General features: G+C 45.4%; 1 protein-coding gene across 4 annotated transcripts in view; it reads left to right on the top strand.

Moving 5' to 3' along the window:
* The window catches only part of INSR (insulin receptor), a 116,874-nt gene that overhangs the window by 14,464 nt on the left and 77,288 nt on the right, over positions 1–25,122 (top strand). The window lies entirely within an intron of this gene.

The raw sequence follows: 25,122 nt of genomic DNA, 5'->3' as shown, positions 1-25,122 counted from the left end.
CATTGGAGTGGGAAGGAAGCCACAGGCAGGACATAAATGAGTGTATGTGGCTTTGTTTTGATAAAACTTTATTCGTAAAGCCAAATGGTGTGCTAGACAGAATGTTCTTCTTGCTTGAGAGAGAGGTAGGAGTGGATGAGTATAGACTTAAGTTGTAGAAGATACAAATTTTATCCTTACCCGATTATAGAAATAACATTGCTCATGGTAGATGTTTGGAAAAAAAAAAATGCACAGAGGGAAATAAACCAAAACAGCAATTCTTATTCTACAATTTGGGGGAGGGGGATCTTTCTTCTAGTGGTTCTGTTGTGTTTTTACTTCCCTGTCATTGGACATTAGATTCTTTCTAGTTTTTACAAAGAGGAGGACAGACATTTGGGGGTCAGAGCTTTATTGAGCATTTGTTTCTTTAAGTCTTGCTTTTCTAGAAGTGAAATTTCTGAGTCAAAGGTTTTGGATCCTGATTGCCAAATGGCTTTGCGGAAACGTCCTACCAGCGAGTGCTCCTCCTAGCCTTGGCTGAGAGGGAACACCTTGGGCAGCTCCGAGTGTTGTTTGACAGTCTTTCATAATTCATTGGAGGGAGGAGCTGATGTGTTGTCACTCTTCTATTTGCATTTCTTTGATTGCTATCGGAGGGTTGAACCTTTTAAAACATGTTTATTTATCATTTGGGTTTTCCTGTTCATATCCTTTGTCCATGTATCTTTTAGGACCTTAGCGTTTTTCAAAATATTAATCTGTATGCAATTTTCACAGATGAAGGCTATTAACCCTTTGCCAGTTGTGTTTTCAGACATTTTTTGTTCAAATGCTCTAAATGTCAGTTGTCAGAGAAGCTTTAAATATTTATGGAGTTTAGAGATGAATTTTTGCATGCTTCTCATGTTATTTTATTCTTAGGGAGCCCCTTTCTATCCGTAAAATGAATGTTTTTTTCCCCTCAAATTTTCTATTTCAGTTTTTATTATTATCAGTGACCAAATTCGTCCCGGACATTTGGGATATATTTGTGTGTGTGATTCAAAGGGGTGTCCATTTCCCCCAAAATAACAAGTCGGGGTCTTAGTGCCATTTATTTTAGCAATCTGCCCCTTCATTGTTGATTTGGGTTCTGGGTCTGGGAATCCGTAAATACATCTGTCTTTCCTTGCGCCAGAGCTGTTGCTGTTCTAATCACTGTAGTTTTATAATGTTTTGATATCCAGGGTGGCAATTTCCACACACACTTGTTGCTTGTTTTTTATCTTATTGCCATTTTCATACATTGTGAAATGCCTTGGGAAGAATTAGTGAACATGAGGTCAAGGTGGAAGAACGTGAGTGGATGGGTTAAGGGTTATATCACAAGAGACAGGGAAAGGGAGAATGGAGGGTTTTCTCACCTGAGCCTAAAGCTACCAGGAAGCCATGCAGGGTGAGTAGAATCCGTGGAGTTGCCAGCGAGGACTCCATTGGAGCCATAGATATTGGAGGTAGGAAACATCTGTGAGATGGTGGGAGAGTTGAGAGTGGGGACCACATCTCCCCTGAGAGGTTGGGCAGTGAGTGAGGGGAAAGAGAACCTGGAGGTTTGTGGGTTGGGGAGGGGATGGTGGTTATCGTATTATGGAAAAATCTTGAGAATGTTAGTAGGTCAGGGACAGAGAAAAGCTAAACTACAGCTGCAAAGGGAGCTCTGGTATCCTTACTCTAGAGACCAGAGAGGTTATTTAACTTGCCTAAGGCCACACAGCTAATAAAAGACAGCTGGGGTTTGCACCAAGTCTGAGGCACAAAAAAGCATTATGCTTTTGTTGGAGGGTGTCCCCTCTGTTTAGAAATGGGAGAGCCACTTCTAGATGAGGTGTCAGGGAAAAGAGTGAACTCTTGCTCCAAGGCTGAGTTCTCCAAATTTAGGAGCTCATTTGAAATGCTCTGGGCTCATGCATCTTGGAATATAATTTAAGACATTCTTCTGTGATTTATTTCTGTATCTGCTTTAGTCAAAATGTCCAGGACAATGTTATCTGCAAATGTCCCTGGTGTTTCCAGCAGTCTTTTTTATTTTTTTACTTTTTGCTCTCGAGAATGAGGCTTGCTTTCCCAGCACTGGGGGTTTTGTCACTAGGGAAGAGGCGGCTTTTCGTTAATTGCTGTGACCAACACCTGCTGGGGAGTGGGGTTCCCGGCATCTGGCATCAGTGTCGGCTGCTCCTGGTGTGGAACCCGTGGTGGGGTCCCCTAGGTGATACATTGTCCTGTCCTGTTAACAGATATCAACAACTGATTGTTCTTTGAATCCCTGTCTATTGAGTACAACTCAGCTCTGGTTTTCTAAAAAATAATTTTTCTTACATTAAAGTACACATAGAACTTACCATTTTGACCATGTTTAAGTGTACGGTTCAGTGGCATTAAGTACATTCACATTGTCATGCAACTGTCACTACCTTTTATTTCCAGAACGTTTCCATCTTCCCAAACTGAAAACTGTGTCCTCATTAAACACTCACCCCCCACCGCCTCCCCGAGCCCGACCCCCACCATCCACTTCATCTCTGTGGATTTGACTGCCTCCAGGGACCTCCTAGGGGTGAGGACACCCAGTGTTTGTCCTTTCTTGTCTGGCTTATTTCACTGAGCATGACGTCCTCGGGGTTCTCTGTGTTGTAGTGTGCTACAGAATTCCTTCTATTAAAGGCCGGATCCTGGTCCACACCTCGCCCATCCGTGCATCCGTGCGGGGTCCCTTGGGCTGCTGCCATGTGGCAGCCTCTGTGATTGATGCTGCTGCGGATGTGGCTGTGTGTTTCCAGCTTTCCGCACGCTTACCGCACCTTGTTGGTGGTGACTTTAGAAGTTGTATCCACCATCGTGTGGGGATTTGGGATGCGAAGCAGACCAGATGAGCCTTTAGAGAGTACTCCCCTGACTGAGGAGACAAGTACAGACCTGCAAAAACTACCTGTCAGCTCATCCAGGCCCCTCGAATCCTCTCAAAAGCCTCCTCAGCATGCATGGTCATTGTCTTCTTCTTGCATGTTTGCCAGGCTCTGGAAGCTGCTGGGGACTCTTCGGCATTTGGGACAAAGGTGTCGGGTTGTTCTGTGGACCCAGTTTAAGCATTCTCTACAATGTCCCTTCTTCTACCTGTCCCCCAGACAGTGATGCTTTGGGGCAGAGAGAGCAAAGGGGAAGATCCTGAATGGTAAAGGTAATTAAAGGAAAAAGGTCACTGTGGTGTGTGCCAGAGATGCTTCCTTTCTGTTACCTATTGTGGATCTAGACTGAGGAGGCCAGAGAAGCCAGACGTGGGGACCCCTGGATGTGTAGAGAGGTGACGGAGTCTGTGAGGCAGGTCATGAATTGTGTTTACTGAGAGCCGACTATGTGCCAGGTGTCGGGGTCCTTGGAACCCCAGGAGAGGCCTCCTTGGAGTGGACCTTCTGGTGGCAAATACAGACTTTGAGTACGTGACCAAGTACCCATGTGGGGAGAGTTACAGAGGGAGAACTCTGGGCAAAAGCATGGTGGGAGCCCAAAGCTAGTCTTTGGGGTCAGAAGATGTCCCCCCACCCCCAAAACTTTGCGTGTTTTAAGGCCCCTACGTTGGCCTCGCTGGACCCGCTCCAAAGTGGCTACAGAATTGTTCGGAGTCTGTCAGAATCACCTTGGAGTCCCCTTTAGCCACCCACAGGTCATGAGCTGGATTGAGACTCAGTTTCCTGGGCAGGAAAACGGGGGTCGGGGGGTAATTACAGGAGCTGCTTGTTAGGGATGTGGTTTGGGGGTTAAATGAGGTTGTGTAAGAGGTGCACTTAGCTTAGTGCCTGGCCCTCTGTGAGTGTCCTAGAAGCTTCTTGGAAGTGCCATGGGTCTACCACATTTTTTGGGAAGATAAGCTGCTGGGTGAATACCTGCCTAGTGTTGGCTGCATCTCTGACTTTGGTCTGGGGGCAGGCAGAGGGGGGCCCACCGTATGAGCAAGACCACTCTGCTCACCTGGTGCCTCAGCTTGTGGTGTTCTGAAGACCCCAAGCTCTGGGCTTTTGGGGGACCAGGAACCACAGCTGCTGTAGCCAAACCCACTGGTATTTATTTTTTCTGGGAGGTTACCCCAGCTGCCCACTGCCAGTCAGAGGGGTGTGTGAGGCCAGGGCATGCTGTGTGCCAGAAAGCTGGTTGGCGATGTCACATACAGACATCAGCAAGAAAGCAGAGGCAGGAGGCTGAGGGGGCAGGTTTTGCATTCCCCTCCCCTAGTTTGCATTTCCATTTGTGTTTCCGATTCTCCGAAAGTTGGGGTGCTCTTATTTACATTAAACGTTAAATATTTAAATGCAAGCATACTCTGGAAGGGTTTGCTTTTAGGCAGAAGGTTTAGCTTCATATGGAAACTTTTCTTCCATGTTTTAACTCTGCCTTTGGTATTTTAATAATCAGTCTTCTTGGCCGCCTGTGCTTATTTTGTGCAGGGCACTGTTTATACTACTGCATCGAGTCCTCCCAGCAATGCCTTCCTACAGGCGAGGCCACAGAGGCCCCAAGAAATTAAGCCACTTGCTCTGGGTCACGTCCCTAGTGAGTGCTCAAAACCCAGATATTCTGGCTCAGAATTTGAGCTCTTAACCATTGTGCTTTCTGGTGCTCATCATGGAAAGCTGGTGAAGTGCAGAGATCACAGAGCTTGTGGGGAAGGGCGCATCCCCTAGGGTGTGCCCCTGCCAGCATTAGGGCTGCTTTTCTTAGAGCCCTTCTCATCCCGGCTTAAGTTAGCCGCCTCCTCCATCAGCCTAGATTCTCTTGAATATGGGGACCGTGGCATTTATTGTTGTGTCGCAGCATCTGTCATGTAGATAAGCAGTGACATCTTTGAGCACTCATGACTGGCTGATGTTTATCGAGCACTTACTGTGTGCTAAGAATTTGACAGAGTGCTCACCACAGCTTATGAGAGGATGTTGCTACCATTTTACAGAGGAGAACACTGAGGGTTAAAGAGTAATTAAGAACCTTACTCTAGGAGACCTTGCTGGGAGATGGTTTGACCTCAGGCTTATCTGTTGCCCTTGACCAAGGGTCAGCAAACTGTGCCTGTGGTTCAGATCTAGCCTGCCAGCCATTTTTGTATGGCCTGTGAACTAAGAATGCTTTTTATACTTTAAAAAGGTGGTGGTGGTGGTGGTGGGGGGGGAATCTAAAGGATAATATCTTGCGAGAGGTGAAAACGAGATGACATAAACATTTCAGTGTCCCTAAATAAAGTTTCATTGGCATATAGCCTTGCTGGTTCACTTACTCATTTAAATACTGCCTGGGCTGCTTGAGGAGGGAGCTGGGTGGTTTGGACAGGGCTGTACGGCCTTTCACAAGGAACAAATGCCGACCCCTGTTCTTGGCTCTATGCCTTATAAAGATGAGGTTGGCGCTTGGGGGCAGAGGCTGTTTTCAGAGGAAGTTGGGAGTGCCACAGTATCAGGCCAACACGGTCCCCTGCCCCTTGCTGGCACTGAGGATGTCAGCCTTGGTCCTTGGGAGCTTTTGGTTTAGCTGAGGGACTTAGAGGGCAGGGAACTAACCATTCAAGGCAGCCCGACCAGCAAGAGCTGTCACAAGACAAGGTAGGCCCCCCTTCCCCTCCACGTGAGTCATTGGTCCGGTGGCTCTAGACACGTCTGGAGCCAGCGCACCTGGAAATCATGATGTTCTCTAGATAACGTCGCAGAATATTGATAAATTAAATTCCTTTGTGGCTATGTGACTTAGTCCCTGCAGAACGTAGGCATGTTCACGTGGGTACTGGACGGTAATAATAATTTTTAAAAGGACAGTAGATCGTGTAACACGATGGGCCATGTGCGTTTTTCATTCATATTTATTCCTTTTTGTACTGTCATGGACCTTTAAAAAATCTAGGGCAGAATTAAAAGCACTGCAGTCATTGTAATTTCTTTGTCACTAAAATGATTGGAATTTTTCAGATGATTTTTAGTTGTGGAGATGGTTGGGTTTTGTAGCAAGAAGGAAGTGCTCTGGAGAGTACACTTCTGACACCCCCCCCCCACTCCCCCATAAGGGTGATAAGTTGCCACTGGCATTTGTAGAAGGGTGGAGATGGTTCCAGCCTGGAGTGGTTAAAAAGATGTGGTTTGGTTTGGGTGGCAGTGCTGCTTAGAAGGCGAGTAAGAGCGGAGGGTGTTCCGAATGGGTGGGAAGGCAGTGACAAAAAGCAAAAAGAGGTCTTTTGTGGACAAGAGTGAAGCAGCTGTCTCATGCTGCGAAGAGAGGCCTGGCCCAACATAAGTGCTGAATGGCAGGCGTGTTCCAGTGGGCGCCCAGGAGAGGTCGTGGAGGCTACACCGGACTGTGTTTAGGACGGGCTGTGCCGAGTCAGGTATATTGCTAGGACCCCAAAGTCCTTGACAGGTTGGGGAGAAAGTCAAATAAGTGTAAAGTTATAAGCCACATAGGCACATGTAGCTCGAGGATGCTCTGAGGGAAAGTTGACCAGCTGGCCGCGTGGGGACAGTACTGTCCAAATCTTTAGTACTGGAGACCCAGACTTACCGTTTTAATAAGAGCCCAGCTGCTTAGAGGGAGCTTTAGGGGTACCAGTTTAGCTACCTTTTTGTTTAGAGAAATAAATTGGCCCAATCCTTCGGAAGAAGATGGGGAAGAGTTAAATACATAATTATGGAAAGGTGGCTCTCTGGTAACTGGTTTGACGAGTTTTTCTTTTTCTCCCTCCTACTTGACAAAGTTCATTGACCAGTTATTTCCTACTGTGGCACCTGGCACTGGACCCTTTGTCAGAATTAAGATCTGTTCTTTGTGACTGAACCCCTGAAATGCCCCAGGGGGTCTCGGGGACCTCAGCTCCTGTCTGGCCGGGCACCCAGGTGCTCCCTGCGGTCAGCCCTTGGCTCTCCGGGCACCAGCAACTGACAGAATGTTCTCTTCCTCAGGAAAGACACCTGATGTGCATGCTGGGATTTCAAAGTTGTATCCCTTGCCTCCCCTCCCCTCTCCTTCCCCTCTCTCTTCCGCCCCTGTCCCCTCCCTGCTGCCTGCCTTCTCCCACCCCCCTATCCCGTCCCCTCATGTCAGGGTTAGAGTCTGTGGTGGCTCAGGCCAGATGTCTGCCGTTCCTAGAGATAAATAATGTCGATAGTGGGAAACAAACAAACAGGAGTTGCTTTCCTTTGCCCCCTTGGTCTGCCATGGGTGGGGCCTTGGGAGTAGCCACAGATCCATCTCTTTTCCTCCACCTCCCGGTTTGGGAAGTGGACCAGCCTGGAGCCACAGGACACAGGTAAGGGATGGAGCATCGTCGTCAAACTGGCACTGGGGGGCCCTGGAGGATAAAACCCTGTGATCCTCAAGTGCCTGAAGGTTTTGGGTAAAGGGTCATTGCTTCTAGTTCTGTCCCTCAAGGAGGGTCTTAGGTCTTTAACGATGGTGGCAGTCTAGAAGGGGGCTTGATCTGTGGGGTATTTCCAAGTGTTCACCTGTGGAGGAAACTGCTGTCGTTGGAAGGTGTGAGAAGAAAAGGGTTTCAAGGGCTGGCACCCCATGTTGTTCATCGACTACGTGCCATGCTCATCCGCGGGCAAACAGGACTCCTGTCACAGGCTCCCTCGTTCATGGTGATGGAGGTTAAGGATTTTCACGCCTGCAAAGCAATACCATGTTTTTTTTTTTTTTTTTAAATTGTAGTAAAATGCACATAATATTTACCATGAGTAACATTTAGTACATTCACAGCCTGTGCATCTGTCACCACTGTTAAGTTCTGGAACATTTCATCGCCTCGCAAAGAAACCCTGTCCCCATTAGCAGCCACCTCCCACTCCCCCTCCCACCGTCCCTGTCTCTGGATTTACCTGTTCTGAGTGTTTCCTATACATGGAATCACATTTATGTCCTGGCTTCTTTCGCTGCACTTGAGTTCCAGGTTCATCCACATTGTAGCAATGTATAAGGACTTCATTTCCTTTTATTGCTGAACAACATTCCGTGGTGTGGATATATGTGTTTTGTCTATCCCTGTACCAACCGATGGATGTTCGAGTTGTTTCTGCCTTTTGGCTCTTGCACAAGGTACAGACGTTCGTGACATAGCTTTGGTTTGAATAGTTATTTTCAGTTCTCTTGGGGGGATGTATCTAGGAGTGGAATTACTGGGTCATTTGGTAATTCTGTTTCTATGTGTAACATATTGAGTCAAGGTTTCTTTTCTTTTTCCTTTTGCTTTTGGTTTAATTTTTTTTTTTCATCAAAGAATATAGATGTAGAAAACCATGCAAACAAATGTGTAGCTTAATGAACCCCTGCCTTGGTTGAAAAATAGCGCTGTGCTAGTAACACCTCCCCCCCTTCAGAAGCCCTTCTGTGGGCCCCATCCCAGTCACAGCCCTCCCGGACCCCCAGAGTCATCACTGTCCGGTGCTTTCTACTGGCCACTTCCTCGTTTCCATATAGTTTTATCACTCAAGCGAATCTCTAGACAATATAGTTTAGTCTTGCCATTAAAAAAATTGATATGTCTCTTTGGATCGATAGCACTGATTCCCAGCTAGGGGTGATTTTAGATGCCCAGGGGACATCTTGCAGTGTCTAAAGACATTTTCGGTTGTCACGACTTGAGTGGGGAGTGCTACTAGCATCAAGTGGGCGGGGCCAGGGGTGCCACTCAACACTGTGCAAGGCAGAGGAAGCCCTCATACCAAGTGTGATCCAGCTCTGGAACATCACAGTGCTGAGGGCGAGGACGCTGGTCTGCAGGCCCCCTCTGCATCCCTTTTCCTTCCTTCCACTCTCCCTGTTGGAGAACTGGGCTGGTTGGCCTGGGGCATGTCCCCCAGCCTGAGTGTCACCTGGTGCAGTTCAGCATGGCCCTCTGTTCCCTGGACCCAGACCCAGGGTCAGACCCGGGCTCTGTCTCTTTCAGTGGCCTTTATTTAACACGCGCCACCCTCAGCCCAGCGGTATTTGCAGTCAGCCACGTTCAGGGCTGATCATTCTACTGCCTCTTCCCCCACATGGTTAGGTGGTGCTGGGCCCCTAGGCTTTGTTTTTCTTTTGGAAAATCTGCAAATTTTGCTGTGCCATTTGATGGTACCCACGGGCCTCCCTTTTTAGTTTATGATAAACAAGGCACAGGCTGAACTTCATAACGAAACTCTGTGTTCTTTACAAAAATAATTTGCTCAGCAAATTATTTTTATCCAGCATGAGTTATGAGGGTGATTTTTAAAAGGATTTTACAAAGGCGAGGAAAAAAAAACAACAAGAAGCCAATCTTAGGATTTATAGTTGTAGGGGAGACAGAGCGGGCAGCCAACCTCGAGACACATGACAGAGGCAAACAATGTCCCACGGAGGGATGAGCCCGATGAAGAAAGAAGTCGGAAAGCTGTCTTAAAGACACTAATGTGGTTCAGAGGAGGACATAATTCTTCCCAGACTTTCTTCACGGTTTTGGAAGGATGTCTCTGAAAGAGACCCATAAGCACTGCTCGCCTTGATTTGGGGGTCTTTGGCTATCGGGAACATTATATTTACAAGTACATAATGGGGATTGCCAGTAACAACAGCAGGCATTTGGTAGAATGGAAACTAGGAGTTGGGGGACATGAGGAAGTGAAGGACACGTGGGCTTCTTGGCCCTGACTTCTTGGGAGGAGGGGTGAAGAAAGATAAAGTCGACCCAGGTCATAGGAGTTACAAATTCAGAATCAAAGAAGTCAGAAAAAGACATTGATTGTTTCCCTCTTGACCCAAAGTGCAAACGTTGCCTATATGGAGGCAAACATATTTTTAAGTTTTTTCTGACTCAGTGAGAGAGATCTCGGAAAGGGTCTCGCCAGCCCGAAATGGCCGATGGCAGTCACTTCTTTGGGATCTATCTGTTCTTGCTAACTGAGTAAGTGTGAAATGGCACGGGCTGTCTATTTATTTTATCTTAGGGGACATTAGGGTATTTGTAGAGGGCTTGCCTACGTTTGGAGGCAACCGCATTTCCCTCATGCTACTTTCCCCTTGCGTTTTACAGCTTCCAGTGACCCCTTCTCTGGGGTGGGTGGATGGGAGTTAGGACGTTGAGGGTCCCATCTTTGATGGAGGTGTAAAACCAACTAGGTGACACTCTAGAGCTGGGCCATGTACTACGGTGGCCCCACTAGCCACGTGTGGGTCAACTAAACTGAATCGAAATGAAATAAAACAAAACATTCGATCTTAGGGCATGTACAGTAGAACATTCCCACTGCTGCAGGAGGCTCTGTCTGGAGGCTCTGCTCCAGCATTTCATTTCGTGGTTGGAGATTGCTCTGTGATCAGACACACTGGGGCTGGAATCCCGCGTCTGTGCTGTGACCTGGGGCACATTGTCCACCTCTTCTCAGCCCCCATTTCCTCACTATAATGAGGAAATTATAAAGGAGACAGTCTTAAAGTTTTTTCTCAACTTTCAGCTGATATCCCTTTTTCGATGAAAATAAAAATCCCGTTTCTCGTCTCCACATTGAGTTTGACTTTTTTCCCTTTAGGTGTAAAATGTAACAGTAAATATTTTTCAACCTCTGTAGACCCTGGAGAGAGTCTGGAGTAGAGGAAGGAGAGGCTTAGAGGAGCTGAGCACAGACAGGAGGCTGTTGTGGCCGCATCTGAGTGAGAAGAGGGGCAAGGAAGGGCGAGGTGTGCTGACCGGGGCTGAGTGTCGTCCTGCCTGTGAGTGACCAAGGAGGAATGTGTCGACTCCTTCCTGGCTTCTCCTCTCTCTCTGGGGGACTTTGAAGAACTTTCATTCTGCTTTTCGGCATCAGCAGAATGAATGATTGGGTGCAGGCCGAGAGGAAGGACCGTTGGGATGGGGAAGGAACTGAGGGAGAGGACCGCAGTCCGAATTCATCTTCCCGGCTCAGCACTGGGCGTCTCAGTCAACTCTTGATTGCTGGTAATGGGAATCTGCTTAGACCAACTTAAACCACTGGAGGGCAGTTTATGGGGAGGAAAGAGGGCCTTCTCTTGGAATTTGTATCAGCTAGCTTTTGCTGTGTAACAGACCACCCAGAAACACAATGGCTTTACACACTGCCATTTGTTTTGCTCATGACTCTGTAGGTTAGCCGGTCATTTTCTGGACTGGACTCACCAGGTGACCACAGACACAGGCTGGGCCCTCTCCCGGGTCTGGGGTCAGCTGGTGGGATGCTGGTGGCTGGATGAGGCCGCGTGGTCTCACTCCCAGGGCTGGCACTTGGTGCTGGCTGTCAGCTGGGAGCTTTGGTTTTCCTTGCTATGGCTGCTTATCCTGCAGTAGGCTAGTTGGACTTGTATCACAGGATGGTTTTGAGGCAGCAAAAGATTAATCTCGGTGCACAAGTGCTTTTCTCTGTGTGTGTCCAGTGTCCCATTGGTCAAAGCAAGTCACGTGGCTAAGGCAAGCTTGAAGGAAGAGGGAGGATATAGACGCCACCTGCTGATTGGAGGGGAAGGACTGAGGCCAGCTCCCCCAGAACCAGCGCAGTGGGAATCAGGAAACATTTTTACTGAGAGCTCGATCAAACACCCAAGACTGAGTGGTGTGACCGAGAAGCTAAAATGACTTTCCTGAGTAGTGATTTAATTTCCTGAGTTCCAGTTACTGAAAAATCAATTCCTTTCCCAGTGATTCTTGATGTTTTCTTTATCATTTATTAAATTCAACCAAAAACGACTGTCTGCTTCCTGGATATCAGTTCTGTTTTCATCCATTATCCCGGTACCATACTGATTTAGTTATTATAGATTTTGAACATGTTTTCTTATACTGTTTCAAAGTGTTCATTTTTCTTGTTGAACTTAAGAGTCTCCATATCTAATCTACCTCCTCCAGCACTCATAAAACCCACTGAGATTTTGATGAAAGATTATATTAAATCTGTAAATTAATTTGAAAAGTCAATACCCTCATATTTTTCCTTTCCATACAAGCATGTGATCAGTTTCTCCATTTGTTCAGATCTCTTCATATTGTGCTTTTAAAAATATTTATTCCATCTGTTTCCTGTTAGGATGATTCTTTATTCTTATATCCCAGAGTTTTTGTTGTTAGTTTTTTGCTATAAGTGTATGTACGCTGAATCCACATCCCTTAGTGAAATTGATTGGTAGGCTTTATAGATTTTAAATCATTGTGTGCAGTTTTATTTTCTACATTTTGGTCATTAAAGAAATCCTGTCTAAATGTTGTACATCTCATTTCAGTTTTAAATTTTATTCTATTGACAAGGGCTCCAAGACTCATATTAAATATTTAACAATGGTATTATTGGACATCCATGTTTAATAGATTTCCTAATATAAAATCATCCTTGCTTTCCTGCGGTAAACCCTACTCGGGTGTGATGAATTATTTTCTTAGCATAACGTTGAATTTGATTTGCTGGGTTTGCTTTGTTTTGTTTTTTGGATTTTTGCCCTCTGTGTTCATGAGTGATATTGTGCTGTGTTTTTGGTCTGTTTGATTTTGCAATCTCTTCATTAGGTTTTATTATCTGATAATCTAGCTACATAAAGTGAACTAGGCAAGTTTCCATTTTAAATGTTTTAGAATTATGGCAGCAACACTTCCTTGAAAAACCGATTATTTGTTGGAAAAATTGTATGGTGCTCTAACCTTTCGGGGGAGTGATTCTTTGATGACTTTGAAAATTTTATATAAGGTTGTTAGAGAATTCAGCTTAAAAAATTTTAACCTTATAAAATCTTTTAAAGTCAACTTTCATGATTTGTATTTTTTTAGTCACCATCGAAATTTTCAGGGTAAATAACTGCTATTATGCTTGCTCTAATCCTGTCAACATATTCTCCTTTATGTCTATTTGATTTGTCAGTTTTATTTATTTTTTTGAAAGAGCAGATCTTGGACTTATTTATCAATTCTGTCCCCCACAATTCATTAGTCTGTTGTAATCATAATTCTTTGCATTTTCAGATGATTCTGAGCCATGTTCATCCCCCTGCCCACACCCCTGGTATGAAATGTTTAGGTGACTCACCAGACACTAGTCCTTTTTGGAAAAAAATGGAGAATGAGTGAATGAATGAATGAATGAATGAATGAATTTAATACCATTCTTTTAAAACAATGAGAGCTTGTTAGGCCATGAACACGGCTTTGGTTGCCCTTGTGGGTTTGGAGTATGTAACATTCTTCATTGTTTCTAAGGAGTTTGTGAAGACAATTTTGATTTGTTATTTTTGATGGTTATCATGAAAGCTGCTAGTGAGTGCCTATGCTCCTTCAAGCACTGTATATAAATTATCTCATTTAATCTTCGTAGCCATCCTAGAAATTATCCTTGTTTAACAGTCTATTTTAACAGCAGATGAAACCAGCCTCCAAAAGAGGCTAAGTGACTTGCCCCAAGGTTGCACAGATAATGAAGTGGGGGCGGGGTCGGACTGGAATTTAGACCATGATCTGTTTTGATTCTAAACCATGTGCCCTTTTGACTATGCTACACTGCCTCTCCACTCGAGTGAGTTTTAATCACTAGTTGTTAGGGTTTAAAAAAATTAACCGTTTATTTTAATGGGTCGTCTCAATCTCCAATTTGATGGGGCTTAAAAAAGTTTAACTTGTCATGACCGGTGGAGTTTCTGCATTTTATAATTGCTTGTGGCTTCTTGGTAGCTGAGCGACTGTTCAGTCGGCTTCTGTACTGGTTGCGTGAAAGCTGGAAGAGGCAGTGAATTTTGAATCAGCTCAGAATGTGCATTTCCATGGGGAAAACTTCCCCTGGGACCCATATGCACGTGGAGTGTGAAAATAAAGGCTTAACTTCACTGGCAAATGTCTCTGCCCCATCAGAATTAGGGTTTGTTTCTGGAGAGTTCTTAACTCCACGTTTGCTCTGTTGTCTCAGCTGCCCTGCCTCCTAAGACAGCTGGAACTGATTTTTGCAAGCGCACTTTCTCTCTCCCTCCTTCATCATGTGCTTATGGTTTTATGATGCTGGCTCAGAATAGTGAGGGCCCGGCCAGGGGGGGACTTGACCTGCCTTTTGGCCGTTGGTTCTATTTCTGGGTCTTGCTCTCAGCATGAAGATGCTGCAAGCCAGTGTGACTTGTTGTGACGTAATTTGGTTAAATCTTTCCTTTAAATTGGGCTGTGATTCATCTTTATTTTTATGGGGCTATATCATTTTAAAAGTATTACAGTAGGAGTTTTCGTTTGAAGTCTAATAAAGGTTTGAATCTGGCATCTGGAGTCTGTGTTCCTTATATTTTTTTATTGTTCATGACTCAGAATGGCGTCGTAGTGGGGGGAATGGGTTTGCTGATAGTGCTAACGAACCTCATTTTCTCTGTCTTGGCTGCAGTGGGAGGCTGAGAGCAAGTTGTGGATCCTCAGGGGGGGTCCTCTCCTGGGTTTCTGCTCTGTTCCTTTTATTTTTGTGGACCTGAACAAAGCTTCTCTGATACAATATGCAAATGTTTTCAGTGTTACAGTTTTACATCATAAATTTTGTCTTATTTAACATAAGAATCATAGACAGGCAGGTTAAAATTTTTTAAAAATTAAATAGCAAACACAGAAAGAACAAACTGGACAAGGACGATTTGTTTTCTAAAGTAATAAATATGAAAAAATTGTTAATTTTTTCTTATATTGGTATGGAATAAAAGTCACCATTTTTTCCACATCTTTCTCCCACATTAATAATGGCAGACTTTTATGTTTGAGTCCGAGTGGAGGGCATTGAAGTGTATATTACTGTGGCCTTGACCTGTACCTTCTCCCTCACTAACAAAATTGGTCATCTTTTAATATGTTTATTGACCATTCGTATTGTCTCTTGTATCCTTTCCTCTTTTAAACATAATGAGTTTAGGCTGGGTTCCTCAACCACAACACTGCTGACATTTGGGCTGAATAATTTCTTGTCAGGGGCGGGGGCCCATCCTGTGCAGTCCTGTGCATCGTAGGGTGTTGAGCAGCATCCGTGGGCCCAGTCCCCCGCTAGATGCCAGTGGCACCCCCAAGTTGTGATGACCCAGTCTGTCTCCAGACTTCATTGCCAAAAGTCCCCCGTTTGAGAACTACCACCCTCATTACCTTTACCAGGTCAAAAAATAGCGCTTTGCCAGTTTCCATTTGAGCCTCTGTCCAATCGTAGCTCCTGTCACTCCCCTCAAGCTGACCACCGTCCTGACTTATATTCATTACCGCCTGGCATTTCTCTATGGTCTTATGACCCAAAGTTGCATCCTGAGACACATAGGGTAATTTTGCCCATTTTAAAAACCTTTATTATGTCTTTAAAATGCATTTTCATTTCGTAAATTGTGTTTATTTCAGAAAAATATAGATAAAAGGAAAACTACCCTGAAGTTTATCCCCCAGGGGCCTTGCCATCTTAATTTTGACATGAAACCTTCCATAATTATCCTTGCAAACATATATATATATATATATATATATATATATATATATATCAATTGGCATCCTATTGTGCATTAAAGAAAACCATGAGGTTATACAATGCCAAGTAATGCCTAGGTTGCAATCCACTTTTTTTTTCTCTTAGACCTACTAAGATTCTTTCTATGTAGATACGAATCACACTTTTAACTCCTGTTATTTCTAATAACAGGAGGTTATTTCTAATTTATCGTTGGCATGAAAGAACACTGTGATGAAAATTTAGATGATTTATTTTTGTTTACTTCCTGATTGTTCTCAATTTCTGTTTTCCCTAGACTTAGTGAGAGATAATTTACAAACAATAAAAGACACACATTCAAAGAGTATGATTTGATGAGTTGTGACAAAAGTAGACACTCATGTAACTACCATACCAATCAAGATATAAACACTTTCCGTCATCCTGAAAGGTGTCTGGTTCCCACCCGACCAGTCCCCCGGCCCCAGGCTGACTCAGCTTTTTCTGGAGCACATCCCTGATCTGCAGCCCTGCCTTGCACAGATGATCTTCGTCATTCCTTCGGACCCCAGCCCCCTGCTCCCCGAGTCCGTTCTCCGCCTTTCTGCCTTCCCTTCCAGGTGCACGTCACGTCAGTCCCTCCTCGTGGGTGTTCAGAGACTTTCGTTTTCTTCTGGATGGAATTAGATTTTGGATCCCGGCATCGAAAAGCTTCGGATCCCACCTGCCTTCACTCGGTTCCCGCCCCTAATACATCCATTAGACTGTGCGAGGGCGTTTGTTTCTATTTTAGCATCAGTTTCTTTCTGCATTTCATCTGCGGGACAATTCGCAGTGGTCACTCCCTTCAGCCAGTTTGCGCTGGGGACCGGCTTGACTCTTCTCTGTAGCCCCTTCCCCCAAGCCCCTTTTGGATCTGGGCCCTCCATTGGCACCCACAAGTGTTGGGGTGAACTGGCAACTGAACCTTTTCCCATTCAGGGCACTGATCGAAGTAGGTCAGACCTTGATTCTATGTGTTGATCTCAGAAGGCAGCTTAATGGGTTAACTTTATTTCTTCCTGTTTTATAAGACTGCTCTCCTGTGATTATTGATGCTTTTGGGATTGAAAGGATTTTACAGGATTTGGAGCCAGAAGGAAAAACACGGCCACAGGATTTGGAACTCCGATGTATATTCAGTCCTTACTGTGTGCTCGGAAGCAGTCTGATCCTCACGACCACCCTGTGCGGGCAAGACTTCAGTTTTCCCTTTTTACAGATGAGAAAACTGAGGTTTGCAGAGGGTCACTGGCCCTACACAGCTTCTGGAGCCACTCCATGCCATGTGGAGTGTGCCTACTACGTGTGATGCCTGGTGGCAACGTTCTCCCATCGTGAGCGCCAGCGAGTGCCTCCTTCTGTGTCCCCTGCCTGTGGCTGTTCCCTGCCAGACCTGCAGGGTTGTTTCTGGAGTCAGGCGAGACGTGGTGTGAGGCTGCTTTGTCAGTGCTGTGAAATCCTGTGCAAAGGCAGGCAGTAACCCAGCAGGGCTCCTATCCTCACGCCTCATGTCCTTTTCTTTTTTTCATAGAGGAAAGTGTGGTTTGTGTCGCCCCTCCCTGAGGTGGAGGGGAGGTAGCGGGAGCTGAGAGCAGGTGTCCTGGATTCTGGACCCTGTGACGGAGTGTGCCCTGTGGCATGTTGGCCTGTCCCTGTCTGTGTGTACTGCAGGGGGGCGGATCGGCCAGGACTCTGGTGCTGAGGAGCCTCGTAGCTTGGGCTCGAGGTTCGGATGTCCAGGGGAGGCCGGGCCCTAATCCCATCCTGAGTGCCCCACCCTCAAGACCTCATCTAAGCCATTCACTTCCCAGAGGCCTCATCTCCAAACACCATTGCACTGGCGTGAGCCCCTGAATGGGCTTCAACACACGAATTTTGAGGTGATACACTTAGCCCATAATATGGCAGGTGATAGATAGTCTCATTTGGGCAGTGACTTGATGCCAAGGCTCTGAGGAAGCAACATGGGAGCAACCCAAGCATCCACTGATGGATGAATAGGTAACACAGTGTTATCCATGCAATGGGATATTATTCAGCCTTAAAAAGGAGAGGATTCTGATGCCTGCTGCAACACGGATGACCCTTGAGGACCTTATGCTTAGTGAAATAAGCCAGATGCAGAAGGACAAATACTGTGTGATTCTACCCACATGAGGTCCCCAGAGGAGTCAGACTCATAGAGACAGAAAGTAGGTGGTGGGACCTGGGGCCTGGGGGCGGGGGGTGGAGATTTAGTGTTTAATGGGAACAGAGCGTCAATTTGTGAAGGTGATAAAGTTCTGAAGATGGATAGTGGTGATGGTTGCACAACAGTGTGAATGTGCTTCATGCCACTGAGCTGCACACTCAAAAAATGGTTAAGATGGTAAATTTTATGTTATGTATATTTTATAACAGTTTAAGAAAAACACCCATTTTAAGTGTACAGCTGAGTGAGTTTTGACTGACCTGCACATAGGTCTAACGGGTGTCACCGTCACCACGACCAGAATGGAGGCCGTTTCCATCACCTGCAGAGATCCTGCCTACTTGCGGCTGTCACTCCCACCCGCCCACGCAGTCACCTCTGCTCTCCGCCACTGTAGATTATAGTTTTGCCTTCTCCAGCAGAACCTCGTGTGAATGGAATCAGATGATTTGGCTGGCTTCCTTCGTTCAGCATCATGATCTGAGATTCACGTGTGTTACTGCGTTTATTGACAGTGGATCCCCTTTTAAAGCTGCTGAGGAGTACTTAGAGTGTGGACACACAGTATTTTGTATTTACTGTTGAAGGACATTTGGGTCGTGAAAACTGAAAAGTTTTGGGCTATTCTGCACAAACCTGCCGTGAACATTTGTGTACGGCAAGCCTTTGCAAGGACTTGCGCTGTCATTTCTCTTGGCTGCATGTGTCGCAGTGATACCGATGTTTGGGAACCCGCCAGACGGTTTTCCTAAGTGGTTGCACCACGTCAGCTTCCACCAGCAGCGTGCAGAGGTCCAGCTGCTCACCTCTGCGGCAGTGCTTGGCGCCTTGAGGCTTTTCCATCACAGCCATTCTAGTGGGTGTGGCCCGGTGTTTCACTCCGCCTCTAATCTGCTTTTCTTTGAAGTCGAGTGATGTCACACATCTTTGGGGCCTGTCTCTCTTTCGTGGAGTGAATGTTAAAATCTTTTGTCTGTTTTTCTTTTTTTTTTATTCTGGGGATTTTTGTCTTGTTGTTTATACATTTTGGAATCGGGAATGTTGTCAGAAAGAGGTATTGTGAGTATTTTCTCCCACTTAGTGGCTTAATTTTTTCATTTTTCTTGACCTTCTTTTGAAGAGTCACTATTTTTAACAAGGTAAGGCTATTAACTTAATTGGCTCCAAGGTGTGGCTCCGAGAATTTTCCAGAAGCTCTAGCCCCAGACAGACATTTGCAGAATTTTATTCTCTTTTTTGTTTATTAAGAGACTTTATTTTTCAGGCCAGTTTGAGGTTTACAGAAAACTTGAGTAGAAAGTAAAAAATATTTTCATGTAGTGCTTCGTTCTCTTCAACAGTTTCCCCTATTATTAAAAATTTCATTAGTGTGGTTTGTTATAACTGATGACCCAACATCGGCATAGTATTAAAAGCGGAGTCCGCAGCTGCCGTTAGGGCCCGCGCGCTGTGTCGTGTGTGCTCTGCGTTTGGCCGGTGGGTGACAGTGCGTTCACGCTCTCTGTGCTCCATCCGGTCAGCCCTCCCCCCTCCCACAGTTTTTATTTTGGGGGGGATATATAATTGACGAGTGAGATTATGTTAGTTTCAGCTATACCACTTTCAGATATACAACAGTATTATTAACCGTAGTCACCATGATATACACAGCATCCCCAGGATTTATTTTGTAACTGGAAGTTTGTACCTTTGACGCCCCCTTCACCCATTTTGCCCACCTCACCCCTGACCCCACCTCTGGCAGCTACCAATCTGTTCTTATGGCAAACCTCATAAGTGGTTTTTTTTTTTTTTCTTTTTTAAGATTCCATATATAAGTGAAGTCATACGGCATTTGTCTTTCTCTTGTCTGACTTTTCATTTAGCATAATACCCCCTAGATCCATCTATGTTGTTGCAAAAGCAGGACCCCTTTCTTTTTTATGGCTGAATAATATTCCATTACTTATATCTATACCTATATATCTGTACATATATACATCGCATTTCTTTATCCGTTTGTCCATTGACAGACACTTAGGTTGTTCCATGTCTTGGCTTCTGTGAACAGTGCTGCAGTGGAATTGGGGGTGCAGGTGTCTTTTCCAGTTAGTTTTTGTTTCCTTTGGATAAATACCCAGAAGTGGAATTGCTGGATTGCATGATAGTTCTTTTTAAATTTTTTTGAAAAACTCCCTGAATTTAATCCTTTAGAGTAGTAGAAATCCTCTTTCATGTGTGAGAGTTTGGATCAAAGATTTTAGGGTGCTTTTTCATCTCTAAGTAAAAGGAGTCAGAATTTAAGTTCGATGCTGCCTTTGAAGAGAGAGACACACTGCAGTGTGCTGACCTTCTCGGGGTCTTTCGAGGGTGTTTTGAAAAGCTGGAGGTTGACCGTTGCCTTGTTTTCAGACCGTTGCGGGGGTTTAAAGTTCAGTAAGTGAGGCCGAAGCAGAGTCAGGGCTGACCGATCAAGAGGGACGATCCGGTTCTGGCTCGCACTGTCACAAGCATCTGTGAAAAATCTATTTCAGGAAATATTTTAAAGACTGGAGTGAAAAAAAAAAAAAAACCCAAACCCTCGTTTTCATGATTTGAACATACGAAAGTGAGTATTTTGAAGCCTTATTCTTAGGTCCTGATACTCTGAATTGTCGATTTTCTCACTTTCTTTCCTCCAGACTGCATTGTGGTGTGAAACGTGACCACAGGACAGTGCACAGGGTGTTTGTGTGGTTTAGCAAGTAATTGTCAAGTATCAGGACATTCCGAGTTCCCTAAAGTTCCACCTACATCTGTCTCTTTTAAATCAAACTTCCTTCCTCTCCCTAGAGATAACTGTATTTTTCAGTGACCACCAAAACTATATTTTTTACAATAAAACGTTACCCCCACATAGTGCTGCATCCATTTTGAATGGCTTAACAGCATTCTACTCACATACAAAACCTCTCAGCCCAGTCAGGTACATTTTACTGAGTTTGTTATTTTTGTATATCAGGTATTTGGGTCTCTACTAGGGCCTCAGGTTGACAATGACTTAATATCACATTTCAAACACAAAGCACACATACATGTTAAAGGGCACGTTGCTCTGTAATTCTCAGGGATCTCTGGAACAAAGACATAAAGTGGTCAGTGGAGGGGCTGACGCATTAGGAATACAAGGCTGTATAGTTTTAAAGATTGTTCAGAAGTTTCCGTCACAGGGTTGGGTCCACAATCACCAAATTACCAGAATCGAAGGTTAAAAGCGAAACAACTCAGCAGCCATGTTCCAGGAAGCACTTTGTCGTTGTGATTTAGGGTCTCAGATGAGTTCAAATCCCAACCCGCTGTTAGCTGACAACAACTCTGGGCAGGTGTTTACCCTTTCAGGGCCTCTGCTTTCCCACCTGTAAAAGGTAAACCAGGGTCCAGGCTTCCTCATGGAGTGGTGAGACAATGGACATAAAAACATTTAGCATGTAGTAAGGAGTCATTTAGAGCCAGAACGTCACAGTTCAGATTCAGGAATGTGAAGGAGAAAACAGTCTGATATCAATCATGGTAAAAAAAAATCAGTTGTCTATGTTTTGTTAAGAACAAAATGTCACACACACACACACACACACACACACACAAACGCATACTCTGCAGTTTTGGATTACTAAGGAACTTTCTTAAGTGTCAGAATAAATAGCTCTTTCAGTAGTCAGAGTTGTAAGGGGCATTCTAGGTATGAAAGTGTCGGATGTCCAGGGTTATAGGGAGGTTCGGTGGGCTGTGTGTGTGTGTGTGAGAGAGAGAGAGACAGACAGACAGACAGACAGACAGATATGAGGTTTCTTTGTCCGTGCCTCACAGCGCTTGGCCTCAGGGCTTCAACGTAGAGTTTTCTTGAAAAGCTACGGCTGCATTTTGTATCTTTGCACTCCTCCCTACCTAGGACGTGCCAAGACGCACAGGGAGAACTGTGATTTGTAACCCGGCATTGCTACTTATACTAACTGTGGGACCCTGGGCAAGTTATTGCAATTATCCAGGGTCCCTCAGTGTCTTCATCTGTAAAATGGGAAGAGAAATATATCACAAGGTTGTAGGATCAAATAATGATAATGCAGGAATGTAACAAAAAGTTACATTGTTGCTATTATTATCCTCATATGGTAGTTATGAATTATACAGTAGTCTCCTTGTCTGAAAATAGTAAATTGAATATTCCAGAAATAAACAATTCCTGCCTTTTAAATGCCACGCTGTTCTCAGTCACATGATGAAATCTCGTGATGGCCCCTCTGGGATGGGAATCATCCCTCTGCCCGTCGTCTCCACACTGTAGACTCGTAGGTGATCAGATCGGCTGTCGTGGTATCCCAGTGCTTGTGGTCGAGTGACCCTTATTTTACTTAATAATGGCCCCAAAGCACAAGAGCAGTGATGCTGCCAACTTGGGTATGCCAAAGAGAAGCAGTAAAGTGCTTCCTTTAAGTGAAAAGGTGAATATGGTACAGTAAGATATTTTGAGAGCGAGAGACCAGCCATATCACTTAATTACAGTAAATTGTTATTATTCTTCTATTTTATTACTTATTGTTCTTAATCTCTTACTGTGCCTAATTTATAAGTTAAACTTTGCTGTATGTATAGGAAAAAACAGTATGTACAGGGTTAGGTTTCAGGCTTCCAGTGGGGGTCTTGGAATGTATCCTCCATAGATGACGGGGAGGACAACTGTGGTCCTGTGTTGCTGTTGTCTTATTCTCTTCAGTTAATTTGAACAACCGAGACAGTTAATGTACAGTAAAATTCACAGATCTTAAATGTTCGGATCAGAGAATTTTGACAAGTGTATACACTTGTGTAACCACGACCAAAATCAAAATAGAAAATAAGGCCATTGAAAAGGGGCCAATTCTCTGGGGTCCCTTTCCATGAATTCCCCACTGCAGGCATGTTGCGTTGCTAGACTAGTCATCGTCACTGATTATTACCGTTCAGTTTGTTTCATCATGAATTATTACCGTACAGTTTGTTTTCTGACGAAGAGGCCAGCTGGGAAGGAGTGGGCGAGTAGTGGGGGTGCTGGGAAAGGATGGGGGTGGTCCACCTAGGACTCCTTGTCACTCCAGATTTGTCACACCCTCCATGTAAACAATGCATGAGTGAGTCTGAAACGTAGTCTAAGAAAAGTTTTGCTGGGAAAGTTTAAGGGATGTCAGTGGTTGTGGCAGATGAGGCTCACTGCCCGAGCTGCCACAACTTGAGGACCAGCCATGTGGGGGAGGGGGAATGGGTGTGGGGCAGATCACCAGTGGCAGATATGCATATGCCCTGCAGTCCTGGTGACTTTGAACTTTATCAAGATAACACAGAGCATTTGAACCAAAACAATGTTGGCAGAGGCCAGTTCAGCATCAGGGACTTTTTTCCTCTTTGCTGGTCAGCTAGGGCATCCCACAGAGGTTCTTTGCTTTTCTGTTACCTCCACGCGAGTTGTGCGAATGGAGCCGGTGGTTCAGGTGTCTGCAGTCCCGCAGGCTGGCACAACCCTCCCAGCTTCTGGCTGGCGCTCCCAAGGCCACCCAAGGTCTTGGGCCAGCCGAGGGAGTAAGTCCCCTGTGCCCGAGCCAGGCAGTGAGGCTAGAAGCTTTTAAAGGCCATGGCTCTGGCTGTAGACACGTGTTCCTCTGGCATTTGCTTTGTTGAAAACACATTCGCTAGATAGTTTCTCTTCTGCACAGACCTCTAGGCTTCTGCTGCTGTAGGCCTTGCTGTGCGAGGAGCAACCTGGCTTAGTTTCTCCTCCGGCAGGCCGTGAGCGAACGCTTAGGGAGGGCAGCAGGCCATGCTGCAGGCCAGACACTTTGCGAGAATGATCTCCCTGCTCTTCAGGTGGTCACCGTTATATCCCCATTTCACAAAGGAGGAAGAACTTGAGGCTCAGAGGAAAGTCAGGGACCCAACTCCTACCAGGACGGGCTGTACCCTTTGCTTGTCTCTCGCAGCCTAACCAGGGCCTGGAGCTGGAGGCCTTTCTCTCCCTCACCCCTCTCTCCAGGGGGTCACTGAGGCCTGTGCCTTTAACTCCTTATACTGCCTGCAATGCCATCTCCCCTCCCCCAAGCTACTCCATCCATCTGCCAAGAGCCCAGGCTCTGAGGATGTGGCCTGGACTGGGAGAGACAAGGGTTTCTGCCCTTGTGAGGCTGACGTTCCATCGGGGGCATCATTTATGCATTAATCATTAGTGAATAGTCATTAGTAAGCTGGTAGCTGATCAGGCCAATGAGATGCCTCATCACGCCCACCTGCCCCCCCCCCCCCCCAATACAGAAAACAACAAGTGTTAACGAGGATGTGGAGGAATTGGACCCCTGTGTATGGCGGGTGGGAATGTAGAATGGTGTGACCCCTGTGGTAATGGTATGGCGGTTTCTTCAACAATTGAACACAGATTTACCATGTGATCCAGCAAGCCCACTGCTGAGTCTGTACCCAGGAGAACTGAAAACAGACCCTGGAAGAGATGTTTGTACATTGTGTTCCTATCAGCATTACTTGAAATTGTTAAAAGGTGGATGCAACCCAAGTGTCCATCTATGGATGACCGGATAAACACAATGTGGAACACACATACACACGATGGAATATTATTCAGCCTTGAAAAGGAAGGAGATTGTGGTACACGCTACAACATGGATGAACCTTGAGGACATTATGCTAATGAAATAAACCAGAAAAGACAAATACGATGTAATTCCACTTATATGCAGCCTGTAAAAGAGTTGAATTCATAAACAGAAAGTAGATAGTGGTGCCAGGGGCTGGGGGAGGGGGAGGGACTATGAGTGATTAATGGGGACAGAGCAGTAGTTAGAGAAGATGAGAAAGTTCTAGAGACGAATGGTGGGGATGGTCGTGCAATGTGAGTGTGCTTCATGCCACTGAAATGGATACTTAAAATGATTACTATGGTAAATTTTATGTTATGTATCTTTTATCACAATTTAAAAAATAAGTAAAAAAGAAAAAGGAAATAAGCTGTAGTCCATGGGAAGAAATTGGGATTCTGTGCCAGGTGACGTGAAGCTGTTGGCAGGCTTGGAGGTGTCTTGTGGCGCTTGGAGACCTGTATAGCTTTTTCGTCTTTTGTATCTTCAGTATCTGTTTGGTGTCTGCAGTGTGGCAGGCAGCGGTGCCATTCAGTAGAGGAAGGAGTGAGGAATTCGGGTTTGTGGAGGGAAGGAAGTGAGGCGCTGTCAGATGGTGAAGAGAGGCGGGTGCTTATGTCCTGTCACTGGTGGGCTTGCTGTGGTCCAGAGGTGGTGTCTGCCATATCCTGGAACCCCAACCACCACTGTGGCCCCAATGGGCTCTGTGGTGGGTTGGATTGTGTACTTCCCAAAAGATGTATTGGAACCATAATCTCCAAGACCTCAGAATGGGACCCTCTTCGGGAATCAGTTCTTGACAGAAGTGACCAACTCAAAATGTTATCATCGGGGTGGT

The sequence above is a fragment of the Rousettus aegyptiacus genome, unplaced genomic scaffold (assembly GCF_014176215.1).
Source record: "Rousettus aegyptiacus isolate mRouAeg1 unplaced genomic scaffold, mRouAeg1.p scaffold_m13_p_16, whole genome shotgun sequence".
Classification (NCBI taxonomy): Eukaryota; Metazoa; Chordata; class Mammalia; order Chiroptera; family Pteropodidae; genus Rousettus; species Rousettus aegyptiacus.
The sequence above is the reverse complement of the archived record's forward strand: the minus strand, read 5'-3'. Positions and strand labels throughout refer to the sequence as shown.